This window comes from Poecile atricapillus, chromosome 30, assembly GCF_030490865.1.
Source record: "Poecile atricapillus isolate bPoeAtr1 chromosome 30, bPoeAtr1.hap1, whole genome shotgun sequence".
NCBI classification, from domain to species: domain Eukaryota; kingdom Metazoa; phylum Chordata; class Aves; order Passeriformes; family Paridae; genus Poecile; species Poecile atricapillus.
The window spans coordinates 3,266,249-3,287,723 of record NC_081278.1 but is presented as its reverse complement, the minus strand read 5'-3'; positions in this window follow the sequence as shown (position 1 = coordinate 3,287,723).

Here is a 21,475-nt window from a genome sequence, read left to right as displayed (position 1 = left end):
TCTCTAAACCTCCTCAAAATCCCACAAAATTCCACAAACATCCCACAAAATCTCCAATTTCCACACAATCTATGAAAAATGTTTCAAAATTCTTCCAGTCTCCTCAAAATCCCACAAAATTTCACAACAATCCACAAAATTCCAGAAACATCCCACAAAATTCCCTAAATCTTCTCAATCCCTACCAAATTCCAGAAAATCCCACAAAATCATTACAAATTACCACACAATCTAGAAAAACACCTCAAAATTCTTCATGTCTCCTCAAAATTCTTCAAAATCCCACAAAATCCCACAAAATCCCACAGAAATCCACAAATTTCCAGAAACATCCCACAAAAACTCCACAAATTTTGACAAAATCTAGGAAAAATCCCTGAAAATTCTTCAAGTCTCTTCAAAATTGCAAAAAATTCCACAACATTCCAAAAAAAATCCCACAAAATTCCAGAAACATTTCCCAAAATTCTTTAAATTTTCCCAATATTCCACAGAATTCAAGAAAAATCCGTCAAAATCCAAGATAATCCCACAATGTTCAAGAAAAATCCTTCAAAATTATTTGAATTTTTTCAAAATCCCATAAAATTCCTGAAACAGCCCACAAAATTACTGAAAAAAACCCCCTAAATCTTCTCAAAACCCTACCAAATTCCAGAAACAACCCACATAATCTCCACAAATTTCACCAAAATCTAAGAAAAATCCCTCAAAATTCTTCATGTCTTCTCAAAATCACACCAAAGTCCATAAAAATCCCACAGAATTTTAGAAACATCCCACAAAATCTCGACAATTGCCCCAACATACCCAGAAAATCGCAAAAAATTCCAGAAACATCCCACAAAATCTCCTCAATATCCCACAAAACTCAAGAAAAATCCCCAAAAGTTTTAGAAACAGCCTACAAAATTCCCTAAATCTTCTCCAAACCCTACCAAATTCCAGAAACATCCCACAAAATCTTTACAAATTTCCACACATTCTAAGAAAAATCCCTCAGAATTCTTCAAGCCTCCTCAAAACTCCACAACATTCCAAAAAAATCCTACAAAATTCCAGAAACATGCCAAAAAATTCCAGAAATAGCTCACAAAATTCTTTAAATTTTCAGAAAATCCCACAAAATTCTTGAAAAGCATCATGGAACTGTGAAAAAATCCCACAAAATTCCCTAAATCTACTCAAAACCCCACCAAATTCCAGAAAGATCCCACAAAACCTCCACAAATTGCCACAGAATCTAAGAAAAATCCCTCAAAATTCTTCAAGTCTCCACAAAATCCCACAAAATTCTACAAAAATCCCACTAAATTCGACAAAAATCCCACTAACTACCACAGGAATCCTACCAAATTCCTAAAACATCCCACAAAATTTCAGAAACATCCCACAAAAATTCCCAAAATCTTCTCAAAATCCCACCAAATATCAGAAACATCCAAAAATTCTCCTCTCATTTCCACAAAACCTAAGAAAAATCCCTCAAAATTCTTGAAGTCTCCTCAAAATCCTTTAAAATTCCACAAAAATCCCACAAAATTTCAGAAACATCCCAAAAAATTCCAGAAACATCCCACAAAATTCTATAAATCTTCTCAAAACCCTACCAAATTCCAGAAACATCCCACAAACTCTCCACAAATTTCACCAAAATCTAAGAAAAATCCCTTAAAATTCTTCATGTCTTCTCAAAATCACACAAAATTCCACAAAAATCCCACAAAATACCACAGAAATTGTACGAACTTCCAGAAACATCCCAAAAAATTCCAGAAACATTCCATAAAATCTAAGAAAAATCTTCGCAAAATCCCACCACATTCCAGAAACATCCCCAAAAAAAAAATCTCCTATAATTTACATAAAATCTACCAAAAATCCCACAAAAGTCTTGAAAATCCCCACAAAATTCCAGAAAAATCCCACAAAATTCCAGAAACATCCCACAAAATTCCCTAAATCTTCTCAATCCCTACCAAATTCCAGAAAATCCCACAAAAATCATTACAAATTTCCACACAATCTAGAAAAATAGCTCAAAATTCTTCATGTCTCCTCAAAATTCTTCAAAATCCCACAAAATACCACAAAATCCCACAGAAATCCACAAATTTCCAGAAACATCCCACAAAATTCTCTAAACCTCCTCAAAATCCCACAAAATTCCACAAACATCCCACAAAATCTCCAATTTCCACACAATCTATGAAAAATGTTTCAAAATTCTTCCAGTCTCCTCAAAATCCCACAAAATTTCACAACAATCCACAAAATTCCAGAAACATCCCACAAAAACTCCACAAATTTTGACAAAATCTAGGAAAAATCCCTGAAAATTCTTCAAGTCTCTTCAAAATTGCAAAAAATTCCACAACATTCCAAAAAAAATCCCACAAAATTCCAGAAACATTTCCCAAAATTCTTTAAATTTTCCCAATATTCCACAGAATTCAAGAAAAATCCGTCAAAATCCAAGATAATCCCACAATGTTCAAGAAAAATCCTTCAAAATTATTTGAATTTTTTCAAAATCCCATAAAATTCCTGAAACAGCCCACAAAATTACTGAAAAAAAACCCCTAAATCTTCTCAAAACCCTACCAAATTCCAGAAACAACCCACATAATCTCCACAAATTTCACCAAAATCTAAGAAAAATCCCTCAAAATTCTTCATGTCTTCTCAAAATCACACCAAAGTCCATAAAAATCCCACAGAATTTTAGAAACATCCCACAAAATCTCGACAATTGCCCCAACATACCCAGAAAATCGCAAAAAATTCCAGAAACATCCCACAAAATCTCCTCAATATCCCACAAAACTCAAGAAAAATCCCCAAAAGTTTTAGAAACAGCCTACAAAATTCCCTAAATCTTCTCCAAACCCTACCAAATTCCAGAAACATCCCACAAAATCTTTACAAATTTCCACACATTCTAAGAAAAATCCCTCAGAATTCTTCAAGCCTCCTCAAAACTCCACAACATTCCAAAAAAATCCTACAAAATTCCAGAAACATGCCAAAAAATTCCAGAAATAGCTCACAAAATTCTTTAAATTTTCAGAAAATCCCACAAAATTCTTGAAAAGCATCATGGAACTGTGAAAAAATCCCACAAAATTCCCTAAATCTACTCAAAACCCCACCAAATTCCAGAAAGATCCCACAAAACCTCCACAAATTGCCACAGAATCTAAGAAAAATCCCTCAAAATTCTTCAAGTCTCCACAAAATCCCACAAAATTCTACAAAAATCCCACAAAATTCGACAAAAATCCCACTAACTACCACAGGAATCCTACCAAATTCCTAAAACATCCCACAAAATTTCAGAAACATCCCACAAAAATTCCCAAAATCTTCTCAAAATCCCACCAAATATCAGAAACATCCAAAAATTCTCCTCTCATTTCCACAAAACCTAAGAAAAATCCCTCAAAATTCTTGAAGTCTCCTCAAAATCCTTTAAAATTCCACAAAAATCCCACAAAATTTCAGAAACATCCCAAAAAATTCCAGAAACATCCCACAAAATTCTATAAATCTTCTCAAAACCCTACCAAATTCCAGAAACATCCCACAAACTCTCCACAAATTTCACCAAAATCTAAGAAAAATCCCTTAAAATTCTTCATGTCTTCTCAAAATCACACAAAATTCCACAAAAATCCCACAAAATACCACAGAAATTGTACGAACTTCCAGAAACATCCCAAAAAATTCCAGAAACATTCCATAAAATCTAAGAAAAATCTTCGCAAAATCCCACCACATTCCAGAAACATCCCCAAAAAAAAAATCTCCTATAATTTACATAAAATCTACCAAAAATCCCACAAAAGTCTTGAAAATCCCCACAAAATTCCAGAAAAATCCCACAAAATTCCAGAAACATCCCACAAAATTCCCTAAATCTTCTCAATCCCTACCAAATTCCAGAAAATCCCACAAAAATCATTACAAATTTCCACACAATCTAGAAAAATAGCTCAAAATTCTTCATGTCTCCTCAAAATTCTTCAAAATCCCACAAAATACCACAAAATCACACAGAAATCCACAAATTTCCAGAAACATCCCACAAAATTCTCTAAACCTCCTCAAAATCCCACAAAATTCCACAAACATCCCACAAAATCTCCAATTTCCACACAATCTATGAAAAATGTTTCAAAATTCTTCCAGTCTCCTCAAAATCCCACAAAATTTCACAACAATCCACAAAATTCCAGAAACATCCCACAAAATTCCCTAAATCTTCTCAATCCCTACCAAATTCCAGAAAATCCCACAAAATCATTACAAATTACCACACAATCTAGAAAAACACCTCAAAATTCTTCATGTCTCCTCAAAATTCTTCAAAATCCCACAAAATCCCACAAAATCCCACAGAAATCCACAAATTTCCAGAAACATCCCACAAAAACTCCACAAATTTTGACAAAATCTAGGAAAAATCCCTGAAAATTCTTCAAGTCTCTTCAAAATTGCAAAAAATTCCACAACATTCCAAAAAAAATCCCACAAAATTCCAGAAACATTTCCCAAAATTCTTTAAATTTTCCCAATATTCCACAGAATTCAAGAAAAATCCGTCAAAATCCAAGATAATCCCACAATGTTCAAGAAAAATCCTTCAAAATTATTTGAATTTTTTCAAAATCCCATAAAATTCCTGAAACAGCCCACAAAATTACTGAAAAAAAACCCCTAAATCTTCTCAAAACCCTACCAAATTCCAGAAACAACCCACATAATCTCCACAAATTTCACCAAAATCTAAGAAAAATCCCTCAAAATTCTTCATGTCTTCTCAAAATCACACCAAAGTCCATAAAAATCCCACAGAATTTTAGAAACATCCCACAAAATCTCGACAATTGCCCCAACATACCCAGAAAATCGCAAAAAATTCCAGAAACATCCCACAAAATCTCCTCAATATCCCACAAAACTCAAGAAAAATCCCCAAAAGTTTTAGAAACAGCCTACAAAATTCCCTAAATCTTCTCCAAACCCTACCAAATTCCAGAAACATCCCACAAAATCTTTACAAATTTCCACACATTCTAAGAAAAATCCCTCAGAATTCTTCAAGCCTCCTCAAAACTCCACAACATTCCAAAAAAATCCTACAAAATTCCAGAAACATGCCAAAAAATTCCAGAAATAGCTCACAAAATTCTTTAAATTTTCAGAAAATCCCACAAAATTCTTGAAAAGCATCATGGAACTGTGAAAAAATCCCACAAAATTCCCTAAATCTACTCAAAACCCCACCAAATTCCAGAAAGATCCCACAAAACCTCCACAAATTGCCACAGAATCTAAGAAAAATCCCTCAAAATTCTTCAAGTCTCCACAAAATCCCACAAAATTCTACAAAAATCCCACTAAATTCGACAAAAATCCCACTAACTACCACAGGAATCCTACCAAATTCCTAAAACATCCCACAAAATTTCAGAAACATCCCACAAAAATTCCCAAAATCTTCTCAAAATCCCACCAAATATCAGAAACATCCAAAAATTCTCCTCTCATTTCCACAAAACCTAAGAAAAATCCCTCAAAATTCTTGAAGTCTCCTCAAAATCCTTTAAAATTCCACAAAAATCCCACAAAATTTCAGAAACATCCCAAAAAATTCCAGAAACATCCCACAAAATTCTATAAATCTTCTCAAAACCCTACCAAATTCCAGAAACATCCCACAAACTCTCCACAAATTTCACCAAAATCTAAGAAAAATCCCTTAAAATTCTTCATGTCTTCTCAAAATCACACAAAATTCCACAAAAATCCCACAAAATACCACAGAAATTGTACGAACTTCCAGAAACATCCCAAAAAATTCCAGAAACATTCCATAAAATCTAAGAAAAATCTTCGCAAAATCCCACCACATTCCAGAAACATCCCCAAAAAAAAAATCTCCTATAATTTACATAAAATCTACCAAAAATCCCACAAAAGTCTTGAAAATCCCCACAAAATTCCAGAAAAATCCCACAAAATTCCAGAAACATCCCACAAAATTCCCTAAATCTTCTCAATCCCTACCAAATTCCAGAAAATCCCACAAAAATCATTACAAATTTCCACACAATCTAGAAAAATAGCTCAAAATTCTTCATGTCTCCTCAAAATTCTTCAAAATCCCACAAAATACCACAAAATCCCACAGAAATCCACAAATTTCCAGAAACATCCCACAAAATTCTCTAAACCTCCTCAAAATCCCACAAAATTCCACAAACATCCCACAAAATCTCCAATTTCCACACAATCTATGAAAAATGTTTCAAAATTCTTCCAGTCTCCTCAAAATCCCACAAAATTTCACAACAATCCACAAAATTCCAGAAACATCCCACAAAATTCCCTAAATCTTCTCAATCCCTACCAAATTCCAGAAAATCCCACAAAATCATTACAAATTACCACACAATCTAGAAAAACACCTCAAAATTCTTCATGTCTCCTCAAAATTCTTCAAAATCCCACAAAATCCCACAAAATCCCACAGAAATCCACAAATTTCCAGAAACATCCCACAAAAACTCCACAAATTTTGACAAAATCTAGGAAAAATCCCTGAAAATTCTTCAAGTCTCTTCAAAATTGCAAAAAATTCCACAACATTCCAAAAAAAATCCCACAAAATTCCAGAAACATTTCCCAAAATTCTTTAAATTTTCCCAATATTCCACAGAATTCAAGAAAAATCCGTCAAAATCCAAGATAATCCCACAATGTTCAAGAAAAATCCTTCAAAATTATTTGAATTTTTTCAAAATCCCATAAAATTCCTGAAACAGCCCACAAAATTACTGAAAAAAACCCCCTAAATCTTCTCAAAACCCTACCAAATTCCAGAAACAACCCACATAATCTCCACAAATTTCACCAAAATCTAAGAAAAATCCCTCAAAATTCTTCATGTCTTCTCAAAATCACACCAAAGTCCATAAAAATCCCACAGAATTTTAGAAACATCCCACAAAATCTCGACAATTGCCCCAACATACCCAGAAAATCACAAAAAATTCCAGAAACATCCCACAAAATCTCCTCAATATCCCACAAAACTCAAGAAAAATCCCCAAAAGTTTTAGAAACAGCCTACAAAATTCCCTAAATCTTCTCCAAACCCTACCAAATTCCAGAAACATCCCACAAAATCTTTACAAATTTCCACACATTCTAAGAAAAATCCCTCAGAATTCTTCAAGCCTCCTCAAAACTCCACAACATTCCAAAAAAATCCTACAAAATTCCAGAAACATGCCAAAAAATTCCAGAAATAGCTCACAAAATTCTTTAAATTTTCAGAAAATCCCACAAAATTCTTGAAAAGCATCATGGAACTGTGAAAAAATCCCACAAAATTCCCTAAATCTACTCAAAACCCCACCAAATTCCAGAAAGATCCCACAAAACCTCCACAAATTGCCACAGAATCTAAGAAAAATCCCTCAAAATTCTTCAAGTCTCCACAAAATCCCACAAAATTCTACAAAAATCCCACTAAATTCGACAAAAATCCCACTAACTACCACAGGAATCCTACCAAATTCCTAAAACATCCCACAAAATTTCAGAAACATCCCACAAAAATTCCCAAAATCTTCTCAAAATCCCACCAAATATCAGAAACATCCAAAAATTCTCCTCTCATTTCCACAAAACCTAAGAAAAATCCCTCAAAATTCTTGAAGTCTCCTCAAAATCCTTTAAAATTCCACAAAAATCCCACAAAATTTCAGAAACATCCCAAAAAATTCCAGAAACATCCCACAAAATTCTATAAATCTTCTCAAAACCCTACCAAATTCCAGAAACATCCCACAAACTCTCCACAAATTTCACCAAAATCTAAGAAAAATCCCTTAAAATTCTTCATGTCTTCTCAAAATCACACAAAATTCCACAAAAATCCCACAAAATACCACAGAAATTGTACGAACTTCCAGAAACATCCCAAAAAATTCCAGAAACATTCCATAAAATCTAAGAAAAATCTTCGCAAAATCCCACCACATTCCAGAAACATCCCCAAAAAAAAAATCTCCTATAATTTACATAAAATCTACCAAAAATCCCACAAAAGTCTTGAAAATCCCCACAAAATTCCAGAAAAATCCCACAAAATTCCAGAAACATCCCACAAAATTCCCTAAATCTTCTCAATCCCTACCAAATTCCAGAAAATCCCACAAAAATCATTACAAATTTCCACACAATCTAGAAAAATAGCTCAAAATTCTTCATGTCTCCTCAAAATTCTTCAAAATCCCACAAAATACCACAAAATCCCACAGAAATCCACAAATTTCCAGAAACATCCCACAAAATTCTCTAAACCTCCTCAAAATCCCACAAAATTCCACAAACATCCCACAAAATCTCCAATTTCCACACAATCTATGAAAAATGTTTCAAAATTCTTCCAGTCTCCTCAAAATCCCACAAAATTTCACAACAATCCACAAAATTCCAGAAACATCCCACAAAATTCCCTAAATCTTCTCAATCCCTACCAAATTCCAGAAAATCCCACAAAATCATTACAAATTACCACACAATCTAGAAAAACACCTCAAAATTCTTCATGTCTCCTCAAAATTCTTCAAAATCCCACAAAATCCCACAAAATCCCACAGAAATCCACAAATTTCCAGAAACATCCCACAAAAACTCCACAAATTTTGACAAAATCTAGGAAAAATCCCTGAAAATTCTTCAAGTCTCTTCAAAATTGCAAAAAATTCCACAACATTCCAAAAAAAATCCCACAAAATTCCAGAAACATTTCCCAAAATTCTTTAAATTTTCCCAATATTCCACAGAATTCAAGAAAAATCCGTCAAAATCCAAGATAATCCCACAATGTTCAAGAAAAATCCTTCAAAATTATTTGAATTTTTTCAAAATCCCATAAAATTCCTGAAACAGCCCACAAAATTACTGAAAAAAACCCCCTAAATCTTCTCAAAACCCTACCAAATTCCAGAAACAACCCACATAATCTCCACAAATTTCACCAAAATCTAAGAAAAATCCCTCAAAATTCTTCATGTCTTCTCAAAATCACACCAAAGTCCATAAAAATCCCACAGAATTTTAGAAACATCCCACAAAATCTCGACAATTGCCCCAACATACCCAGAAAATCGCAAAAAATTCCAGAAACATCCCACAAAATCTCCTCAATATCCCACAAAACTCAAGAAAAATCCCCAAAAGTTTTAGAAACAGCCTACAAAATTCCCTAAATCTTCTCCAAACCCTACCAAATTCCAGAAACATCCCACAAAATCTTTACAAATTTCCACACATTCTAAGAAAAATCCCTCAGAATTCTTCAAGCCTCCTCAAAACTCCACAACATTCCAAAAAAATCCTACAAAATTCCAGAAACATGCCAAAAAATTCCAGAAATAGCTCACAAAATTCTTTAAATTTTCAGAAAATCCCACAAAATTCTTGAAAAGCATCATGGAACTGTGAAAAAATCCCACAAAATTCCCTAAATCTACTCAAAACCCCACCAAATTCCAGAAAGATCCCACAAAACCTCCACAAATTGCCACAGAATCTAAGAAAAATCCCTCAAAATTCTTCAAGTCTCCACAAAATCCCACAAAATTCTACAAAAATCCCACTAAATTCGACAAAAATCCCACTAACTACCACAGGAATCCTACCAAATTCCTAAAACATCCCACAAAATTTCAGAAACATCCCACAAAAATTCCCAAAATCTTCTCAAAATCCCACCAAATATCAGAAACATCCAAAAATTCTCCTCTCATTTCCACAAAACCTAAGAAAAATCCCTCAAAATTCTTGAAGTCTCCTCAAAATCCTTTAAAATTCCACAAAAATCCCACAAAATTTCAGAAACATCCCAAAAAATTCCAGAAACATCCCACAAAATTCTATAAATCTTCTCAAAACCCTACCAAATTCCAGAAACATCCCACAAACTCTCCACAAATTTCACCAAAATCTAAGAAAAATCCCTTAAAATTCTTCATGTCTTCTCAAAATCACACAAAATTCCACAAAAATCCCACAAAATACCACAGAAATTGTACGAACTTCCAGAAACATCCCAAAAAATTCCAGAAACATTCCATAAAATCTAAGAAAAATCTTCGCAAAATCCCACCACATTCCAGAAACATCCCCAAAAAAAAAATCTCCTATAATTTACATAAAATCTACCAAAAATCCCACAAAAGTCTTGAAAATCCCCACAAAATTCCAGAAAAATCCCACAAAATTCCAGAAACATCCCACAAAATTCCCTAAATCTTCTCAATCCCTACCAAATTCCAGAAAATCCCACAAAAATCATTACAAATTTCCACACAATCTAGAAAAATAGCTCAAAATTCTTCATGTCTCCTCAAAATTCTTCAAAATCCCACAAAATACCACAAAATCCCACAGAAATCCACAAATTTCCAGAAACATCCCACAAAATTCTCTAAACCTCCTCAAAATCCCACAAAATTCCACAAACATCCCACAAAATCTCCAATTTCCACACAATCTATGAAAAATGTTTCAAAATTCTTCCAGTCTCCTCAAAATCCCACAAAATTTCACAACAATCCACAAAATTCCAGAAACATCCCACAAAAACTCCACAAATTTTGACAAAATCTAGGAAAAATCCCTGAAAATTCTTCAAGTCTCTTCAAAATTGCAAAAAATTCCACAACATTCCAAAAAAAATCCCACAAAATTCCAGAAACATTTCCCAAAATTCTTTAAATTTTCCCAATATTCCACAGAATTCAAGAAAAATCCGTCAAAATCCAAGATAATCCCACAATGTTCAAGAAAAATCCTTCAAAATTATTTGAATTTTTTCAAAATCCCATAAAATTCCTGAAACAGCCCACAAAATTACTGAAAAAAAACCCCTAAATCTTCTCAAAACCCTACCAAATTCCAGAAACAACCCACATAATCTCCACAAATTTCACCAAAATCTAAGAAAAATCCCTCAAAATTCTTCATGTCTTCTCAAAATCACACCAAAGTCCATAAAAATCCCACAGAATTTTAGAAACATCCCACAAAATCTCGACAATTGCCCCAACATACCCAGAAAATCGCAAAAAATTCCAGAAACATCCCACAAAATCTCCTCAATATCCCACAAAACTCAAGAAAAATCCCCAAAAGTTTTAGAAACAGCCTACAAAATTCCCTAAATCTTCTCCAAACCCTACCAAATTCCAGAAACATCCCACAAAATCTTTACAAATTTCCACACATTCTAAGAAAAATCCCTCAGAATTCTTCAAGCCTCCTCAAAACTCCACAACATTCCAAAAAAATCCTACAAAATTCCAGAAACATGCCAAAAAATTCCAGAAATAGCTCACAAAATTCTTTAAATTTTCAGAAAATCCCACAAAATTCTTGAAAAGCATCATGGAACTGTGAAAAAATCCCACAAAATTCCCTAAATCTACTCAAAACCCCACCAAATTCCAGAAAGATCCCACAAAACCTCCACAAATTGCCACAGAATCTAAGAAAAATCCCTCAAAATTCTTCAAGTCTCCACAAAATCCCACAAAATTCTACAAAAATCCCACTAAATTCGACAAAAATCCCACTAACTACCACAGGAATCCTACCAAATTCCTAAAACATCCCACAAAATTTCAGAAACATCCCACAAAAATTCCCAAAATCTTCTCAAAATCCCACCAAATATCAGAAACATCCAAAAATTCTCCTCTCATTTCCACAAAACCTAAGAAAAATCCCTCAAAATTCTTGAAGTCTCCTCAAAATCCTTTAAAATTCCACAAAAATCCCACAAAATTTCAGAAACATCCCAAAAAATTCCAGAAACATCCCACAAAATTCTATAAATCTTCTCAAAACCCTACCAAATTCCAGAAACATCCCACAAACTCTCCACAAATTTCACCAAAATCTAAGAAAAATCCCTTAAAATTCTTCATGTCTTCTCAAAATCACACAAAATTCCACAAAAATCCCACAAAATACCACAGAAATTGTACGAACTTCCAGAAACATCCCAAAAAATTCCAGAAACATTCCATAAAATCTAAGAAAAATCTTCGCAAAATCCCACCACATTCCAGAAACATCCCCAAAAAAAAAATCTCCTATAATTTACATAAAATCTACCAAAAATCCCACAAAAGTCTTGAAAATCCCCACAAAATTCCAGAAAAATCCCACAAAATTCCAGAAACATCCCACAAAATTCCCTAAATCTTCTCAATCCCTACCAAATTCCAGAAAATCCCACAAAAATCATTACAAATTTCCACACAATCTAGAAAAATAGCTCAAAATTCTTCATGTCTCCTCAAAATTCTTCAAAATCCCACAAAATACCACAAAATCCCACAGAAATCCACAAATTTCCAGAAACATCCCACAAAATTCTCTAAACCTCCTCAAAATCCCACAAAATTCCACAAACATCCCACAAAATCTCCAATTTCCACACAATCTATGAAAAATGTTTCAAAATTCTTCCAGTCTCCTCAAAATCCCACAAAATTTCACAACAATCCACAAAATTCCAGAAACATCCCACAAAATTCCCTAAATCTTCTCAATCCCTACCAAATTCCAGAAAATCCCACAAAATCATTACAAATTACCACACAATCTAGAAAAACACCTCAAAATTCTTCATGTCTCCTCAAAATTCTTCAAAATCCCACAAAATCCCACAAAATCCCACAGAAATCCACAAATTTCCAGAAACATCCCACAAAAACTCCACAAATTTTGACAAAATCTAGGAAAAATCCCTGAAAATTCTTCAAGTCTCTTCAAAATTGCAAAAAATTCCACAACATTCCAAAAAAAATCCCACAAAATTCCAGAAACATTTCCCAAAATTCTTTAAATTTTCCCAATATTCCACAGAATTCAAGAAAAATCCGTCAAAATCCAAGATAATCCCACAATGTTCAAGAAAAATCCTTCAAAATTATTTGAATTTTTTCAAAATCCCATAAAATTCCTGAAACAGCCCACAAAATTACTGAAAAAAAAACCCCTAATCTTCTCAAAACCCTACCAAATTCCAGAAACAACCCACATAATCTCCACAAATTTCACCAAAATCTAAGAAAAATCCCTCAAAATTCTTCATGTCTTCTCAAAATCACACCAAAGTCCATAAAAATCCCACAGAATTTTAGAAACATCCCACAAAATCTCGACAATTGCCCCAACATACCCAGAAAATCGCAAAAAATTCCAGAAACATCCCACAAAATCTCCTCAATATCCCACAAAACTCAAGAAAAATCCCCAAAAGTTTTAGAAACATCCTACAAAATTCCCTAAATCTTCTCCAAACCCTACCAAATTCCAGAAACATCCCACAAAATCTTTACAAACTTCCACACATTCTAAGAAAAATCCCTCAGAATTCTTCAAGCCTCCTCAAAACTCCACAACATTCCAAAAAAATCCTACAAAATTCCAGAAACATGCCAAAAAATTCCAGAAATAGCTCACAAAATTCTTTAAATTTTCAGAAAATCCCACAAAATTCTTGAAAAGCATCATGGAACTGTGAAAAAATCCCACAAAATTCCCTAAATCTACTCAAAACCCCACCAAATTCCAGAAAGATCCCACAAAACCTCCACAAATTGCCACAGAATCTAAGAAAAATCCCTCAAAATTCTTCAAGTCTCCACAAAATCCCACAAAATTCTACAAAAATCCCACAAAATTCGACAAAAATCCCACTAACTACCACAGGAATCCTACCAAATTCCTAAAACATCCCACAAAATTTCAGAAACATCCCACAAAAATTCCCAAAATCTTCTCAAAATCCCACCAAATATCAGAAACATCCAAAAATTCTCCTCTCATTTCCACAAAACCTAAGAAAAATCCCTCAAAATTCTTGAAGTCTCCTCAAAATCCTTTAAAATTCCACAAAAATCCCACAAAATTTCAGAAACATCCCAAAAAATTCCAGAAACATCCCACAAAATTCTATAAATCTTCTCAAAACCCTACCAAATTCCAGAAACATCCCACAAACTCTCCACAAATTTCACCAAAATCTAAGAAAAATCCCTTAAAATTCTTCATGTCTTCTCAAAATCACACAAAATTCCACAAAAATCCCACAAAATACCACAGAAATTGTACGAACTTCCAGAAACATCCCAAAAAATTCCAGAAACATTCCATAAAATCTAAGAAAAATCTTCGCAAAATCCCACCACATTCCAGAAACATCCCCAAAAAAAAAATCTCCTATAATTTACATAAAATCTACCAAAAATCCCACAAAAGTCTTGAAAATCCCCACAAAATTCCAGAAAAATCCCACAAAATTCCAGAAACATCCCACAAAATTCCCTAAATCTTCTCAATCCCTACCAAATTCCAGAAAATCCCACAAAAATCATTACAAATTTCCACACAATCTAGAAAAATAGCTCAAAATTCTTCATGTCTCCTCAAAATTCTTCAAAATCCCACAAAATCCCACAAAATCCCACAGAAATCCACAAATTTCCAGAAACATCCCACAAAAACTCCACAAATTTTGACAAAATCTAGGAAAAATCCCTGAAAATTCTTCAAGTCTCTTCAAAATTGCAAAAAATTCCACAACATTCCAAAAAAAATCCCACAAAATTCCAGAAACATTTCCCAAAATTCTTTAAATTTTCCCAATATTCCACAGAATTCAAGAAAAATCCGTCAAAATCCAAGATAATCCCACAATGTTCAAGAAAAATCCTTCAAAATTATTTGAATTTTTTCAAAATCCCATAAAATTCCTGAAACAGCCCACAAAATTACTGAAAAAAACCCCCTAAATCTTCTCAAAACCCTACCAAATTCCAGAAACAACCCACATAATCTCCACAAATTTCACCAAAATCTAAGAAAAATCCCTCAAAATTCTTCATGTCTTCTCAAAATCACACCAAAGTCCATAAAAATCCCACAGAATTTTAGAAACATCCCACAAAATCTCGACAATTGCCCCAACATACCCAGAAAATCGCAAAAAATTCCAGAAACATCCCACAAAATCTCCTCAATATCCCACAAAACTCAAGAAAAATCCCCAAAAGTTTTAGAAACAGCCTACAAAATTCCCTAAATCTTCTCCAAACCCTACCAAATTCCAGAAACATCCCACAAAATCTTTACAAACTTCCACACATTCTAAGAAAAATCCCTCAGAATTCTTCAAGCCTCCTCAAAACTCCACAACATTCCAAAAAAATCCTACAAAATTCCAGAAACATGCCAAAAAATTCCAGAAATAGCTCACAAAATTCTTTAAATTTTCAGAAAATCCCACAAAATTCTTGAAAAGCATCATGGAACTGTGAAAAAATCCCACAAAATTCCCTAAATCTACTCAAAACCCCACCAAATTCCAGAAAGATCCCACAAAACCTCCACAAATTGCCACAGAATCTAAGAAAAATCCCTCAAAATTCTTCAAGTCTCCACAAAATCCCACAAAATTCTACAAAAATCCCACAAAATTCGACAAAAATCCCACTAACTACCACAGGAATCCTACCAAATTCCTAAAACATCCCACAAAATTTCAGAAACATCCCACAAAAATTCCCAAAATCTTCTCAAAATCCCACCAAATATCAGAAACATCCAAAAATTCTCCTCTCATTTCCACAAAACCTAAGAAAAATCCCTCAAAATTCTTGAAGTCTCCTCAAAATCCTTTAAAATTCCACAAAAATCCCACAAAATTTCAGAAACATCCCAAAAAATTCCAGAAACATCCCACAAAATTCTATAAATCTTCTCAAAACCCTACCAAATTCCAGAAACATCCCACAAACTCTCCACAAATTTCACCAAAATCTAAGAAAAATCCCTTAAAATTCTTCATGTCTTCTCAAAATCACACAAAATTCCACAAAAATCCCACAAAATACCACAGAAATTGTACGAACTTCCAGAAACATCCCAAAAAATTCCAGAAACATTCCATAAAATCTAAGAAAAATCTTCGCAAAATCCCACCACATTCCAGAAACATCCCCCCCAAAAAAAATCTCCTATAATTTACATAAAATCTACCAAAAATCCCACAAAAGTCTTGAAAATCCCCACAAAATTCCAGAAAAATCCCACAAAATTCCAGAAACATCCCACAAAATTCCCTAAATCTTCTCAATCCCTACCAAATTCCAGAAAATCCCACAAAAATCATTACAAATTTCCACACAATCTAGAAAAATAGCTCAAAATTCTTCATGTCTCCTCAAAATTCTTCAAAATCCCACAAAATACCACAAAATCCCACAGAAATCCACAAATTTCCAGAAACATCCCACAAAATTCTCTAAACCTCCTCAAAATCCCACAAAATTCCACAAACATCCCACAAAATCTCCAATTTCCACACAATCTATGAAAAATGTTTCAAAATTCTTCCAGTCTCCTCAAAATCCCACAAAATTTCACAACAATCCACAAAATTCCAGAAACATCCCACAAAATTCCCTAAATCTTCTCAATCCCTACCAAATTCCAGAAAATCCCACAAAATCATTACAAATTACCACACAATCTAGAAAAACACCTCAAAATTCTTCATGTCTCCTCAAAATTCTTCAAAATCCCACAAAATCCCACAAAATCCCACAGAAATCCACAAATTTCCAGAAACATCCCACAAAAACTCCACAAATTTTGACAAAATCTAGGAAAAATCCCTGAAAATTCTTCAAGTCTCTTCAAAATTGCAAAAAATTCCACAACATTCCAAAAAAAATCCCACAAAATTCCAGAAACATTTCCCAAAATTCTTTAAATTTTCCCAATATTCCACAGAATTCAAGAAAAATCCGTCAAAATCCAAGATAATCCCACAATGTTCAAGAAAAATCCTTCAAAATTATTTGAATTTTTTCAAAATCCCATAAAATTCCTGAAACAGCCCACAAAATTACTGAAAAAAAACCCCTAAATCTTCTCAAAACCCTACCAAATTCCAGAAACAACCCACATAATCTCCACAAATTTCACCAAAATCTAAGAAAAATCCCTCAAAATTCTTCATGTCTTCTCAAAATCACACCAAAGTCCATAAAAATCCCACAGAATTTTAGAAACATCCCACAAAATCTCGACAATTGCCCCAACATACCCAGAAAATCGCAAAAAATTCCAGAAACATCCCACAAAATCTCCTCAATATCCCACAAAACTCAAGAAAAATCCCCAAAAGTTTTAGAAACAGCCTACAAAATTCCCTAAATCTTCTCCAAACCCTACCAAATTCCAGAAACATCCCACAAAATCTTTACAAATTTCCACACATTCTAAGAAAAATCCCTCAGAATTCTTCAAGCCTCCTCAAAACTCCACAACATTCCAAAAAAATCCTACAAAATTCCAGAAACATGCCAAAAAATTCCAGAAATAGCTCACAAAATTCTTTAAATTTTCAGAAAATCCCACAAAATTCTTGAAAAGCATCATGGAACTGTGAAAAAATCCCACAAAATTCCCTAAATCTACTCAAAACCCCACCAAATTCCAGAAAGATCCCACAAAACCTCCACAAATTGCCACAGAATCTAAGAAAAATCCCTCAAAATTCTTCAAGTCTCCACAAAATCCCACAAAATTCTACAAAAATCCCACAAAATTCGACAAAAATCCCACTAACTACCACAGGAATCCTACCAAATTCCTAAAACATCCCACAAAATTTCAGAAACATCCCACAAAAATTCCCAAAATCTTCTCAAAATCCCACCAAATATCAGAAACATCCAAAAATTCTCCTCTCATTTCCACAAAACCTAAGAAAAATCCCTCAAAATTCTTGAAGTCTCCTCAAAATCCTTTAAAATTCCACAAAAATCCCACAAAATTTCAGAAACATCCCAAAAAATTCCAGAAACATCCCACAAAATTCTATAAATCTTCTCAAAACCCTACCAAATTCCAGAAACATCCCACAAACTCTCCACAAATTTCACCAAAATCTAAGAAAAATCCCTTAAAATTCTTCATGTCTTCTCAAAATCACACAAAATTCCACAAAAATCCCACAAAATACCACAGAAATTGTACGAACTTCCAGAAACATCCCAAAAAATTCCAGAAACATTCCATAAAATCTAAGAAAAATCTTCGCAAAATCCCACCACATTCCAGAAACATCCCCCCCAAAAAAAATCTCCTATAATTTACATAAAATCTACCAAAAATCCCACAAAAGTCTTGAAAATCCCCACAAAATTCCAGAAAAATCCCACAAAATTCCAGAAACATCCCACAAAATTCCCTAAATCTTCTCAATCCCTACCAAATTCCAGAAAATCCCACAAAAATCATTACAAATTTCCACACAATCTAGAAAAATAGCTCAAAATTCTTCATGTCTCCTCAAAATTCTTCAAAATCCCACAAAATACCACAAAATCCCACAGAAATCCACAAATTTCCAGAAACATCCCACAAAAACTCCACAAATTTTGACAAAATCTAGGAAAAATCCCTGAAAATTCTTCAAGTCTCTTCAAAATTGCACAAAATTCCACAACATTCAAAAAAAAAAAATCCCACAAAATTCCAGAAACATTTCCCAAAATTCTTTAAATTTTCCCAATATTCCACAGAATTCAAGAAAAATCCGTCAAAATCCAAGATAACCCCACAATGTTCAAGAAAAATCCTTCAAAATTATTTGAATTTTTTCAAAATCCCACCAAATTCCTGAAACAGCCCACGAAATTACTGAAAAAAAAAAACCTAAATCTTCTCAAAACCCTACCAAATTCCAGAAACATCCCACAAAATCTCCACAAATTTCACCAAAATCTAAGAAAAATCCCTCAAAATTCTTCATGTCTTCTCAAAATCACACCAAAGTCCATAAAAATCCCACAGAATTTTAGAAACATCCCACAAAATCTCGACAATTGCCCCAACATACCCAGAAAATCGCAAAAAATTCCAGAAACATCCCACAAAATCTCCTCAATATCCCACAAAACTCAAGAAAAATCCCAAAAAGTTTTAGAAACATCCTACAAAATTCCCTAAATCTTCTCAAAACCCTACCAAATTCCAGAAACATCCCACAAAATCTCCACAAAATTCCACAAAATCTGAGAAAAATACCTCAAAATTTTTCAAGTCTCCTCAATATCCCACAAAATTCCACAAAAATCCCATGATATTCCAGAAACCTCCCACAAAATCTCCTCAATATCCCACAAAATTCCACAAAAATTCCACAAGTATCTCAGAAAATTCCAGAAAAATCTGATGAAATGGTTAGCGTTCAGGAACAGATATAATCACAAATGATTATATGCAGGTGCTTTATTAAGAGATCTGGGTGTTAGGGGTACACATATCCAAATCTGACCCATCTTGGTTTTGAATTGAACATGTTTTATACTCTAGCATTATTTAACTTACATATTAATTATTAAACTTACATTGTTCTATTGTATGCATTGTTTTTACCCAAGCATGGATTTCTCCTGATAACCCCCAGCCCCCAAACATTGTTCCTCGTGTTCTTTAAACAATAATTATATCCAATCATATCTAACAATTGTATCATGACCATCTACTGATTACACAGGTGCAGTTTCACCTGATCTTTAGCAAGTACAAGGCCTAACATTTCCCAGTGCCAACTTTTCCAAGGCCTTTCCAAACCTAACTTTCTTTCTAAGTCCCCAAATTTTCTACCATTTTGAGATCTTTTACTATCACTTACAGGACTTGTGCTCCAGAGTCCTCACCAGCCTTGTTGCCCTTCTCTGGACATGCTCCAGCCCATCCATGGCCTTCCTAAATTGGGGGCCCAGAACTGGACACAGCACTCGAGGTGGTGCCCAACCAGTGCAGAGTAGAGGGGAGGAATCCCTGCCCTGCTCCTGCTGGCCACACTGTTCCTGATCCAGGCCAGGAGCCATTGGCCTTCTTGGCCACCTGGGCACACTGCTGGCTCATGCCCAGCCTGCTGTCCATCAGTGCCCCAGGTCCCTTTCTGCCTGGCTGCTGTCCAGCCACTCTGTCCCCAGCCTGTAGCACTGCAGGGGTTGTTGTGGCCAAAGTGCAGGACCCAACACTTGGACTTGTTAAACCTCACCTTGTTGGGTTTGGGCCCTGGATCCAGCCTGTCCAGGTCCCTGTACAGAGCCCTCCTACCCTGCAGCACATCAACACTCCCAGCCAACCTGGTGTCACCACGGTTCCATGGGGCCCTAGAGTGTCACAGTGGTCTCCAGGATTCCATGAAGCCTCCCAGCAATCCAATTTTGGATCATACTGGGAGTGACTGGACTCATACTGGGAGTATCTGAGAATGAATGGGAACATACCATGCACATCATCCCCCATACTGGGGGTGACTGGGAGCAACTGGGAACATGTTGGGAGCAAATGACATCATACTGGGACTGACTGGGTTGATCTAGTCAGAGGCAAATGGGACTGTACTGGGAATGCTGCCATGTGACAAGGATCATACTGGAGCTAACTGGGCTTATACTGGTGTTGAAAGGGAACAGCTGGGATCTCTGAACACCAAAGGTTCCTTTCCTGCTCACTGAAGAAGGAGCTTCCCAGTATCCATGTGTGAGGTGACCTTCACCTGAGCCAGATGCTGTTAGGAGAAAAAGCTGCCTCTGCGGGAAAATCCCACACAACAAGTCAATGCCAACAGAAAGCATTTTACTTTCACAACTTCTTTCCTGGAGTCACAGTCCTTTTGGATCACACAGCAAGCAAGAGGAGAGCACAAAATACAAGGCTGTGTCCAGTTTTTGGCTGGGTGAGCAAACAGAAAGAATGCCAGGATCTGCTGCCACAGACTCTCCTCTTAGAGAACAGAACCCCCCAGGATACATTCCAAATGCTGTGCACACCCTGCTGGCTACAAACAACCCCTTTTCTAAGAAGTTGTTGGCAGGAGCTTTCCCAAAGGAATGGCATCTTAATGGCAATTTTCTTTCAAAATCACCTCTGTTCCAAAGAAAGAACAGAAAGCCCAGAGCAATCCCAAAGGCACATATGGTGCACCTGGGGAAATCCTCGATTCAGAGGCCCAGTGGGTTAAAAAATACCCATAAGAAGCTACAGAGTCCTAAGTGTGAACTGCAGCAACCACTTGCTGGATCATTTTGGCTGTGCTGCACATGTCTGCAGACCGTCTGTCCCCCTGCAAGGACAGAAGGACACTGGTTAAGGGCTGGGCTGGCTGCTGAGAATGCCTCGGGCAGGAGGATCCTCAGGCTATGATCAGGCACCCAGAGCCGCTCTGACACTGAGGCCTCTGTGCCCCACAGCAATGGGACCACCACAAGGACACAGCAACGTTCCTGTGACATCACAGCAGCAGCTCCCCCAAAAACTGCCTGGAAGGTTCTCCTGGGTCACCAAGGAGCAC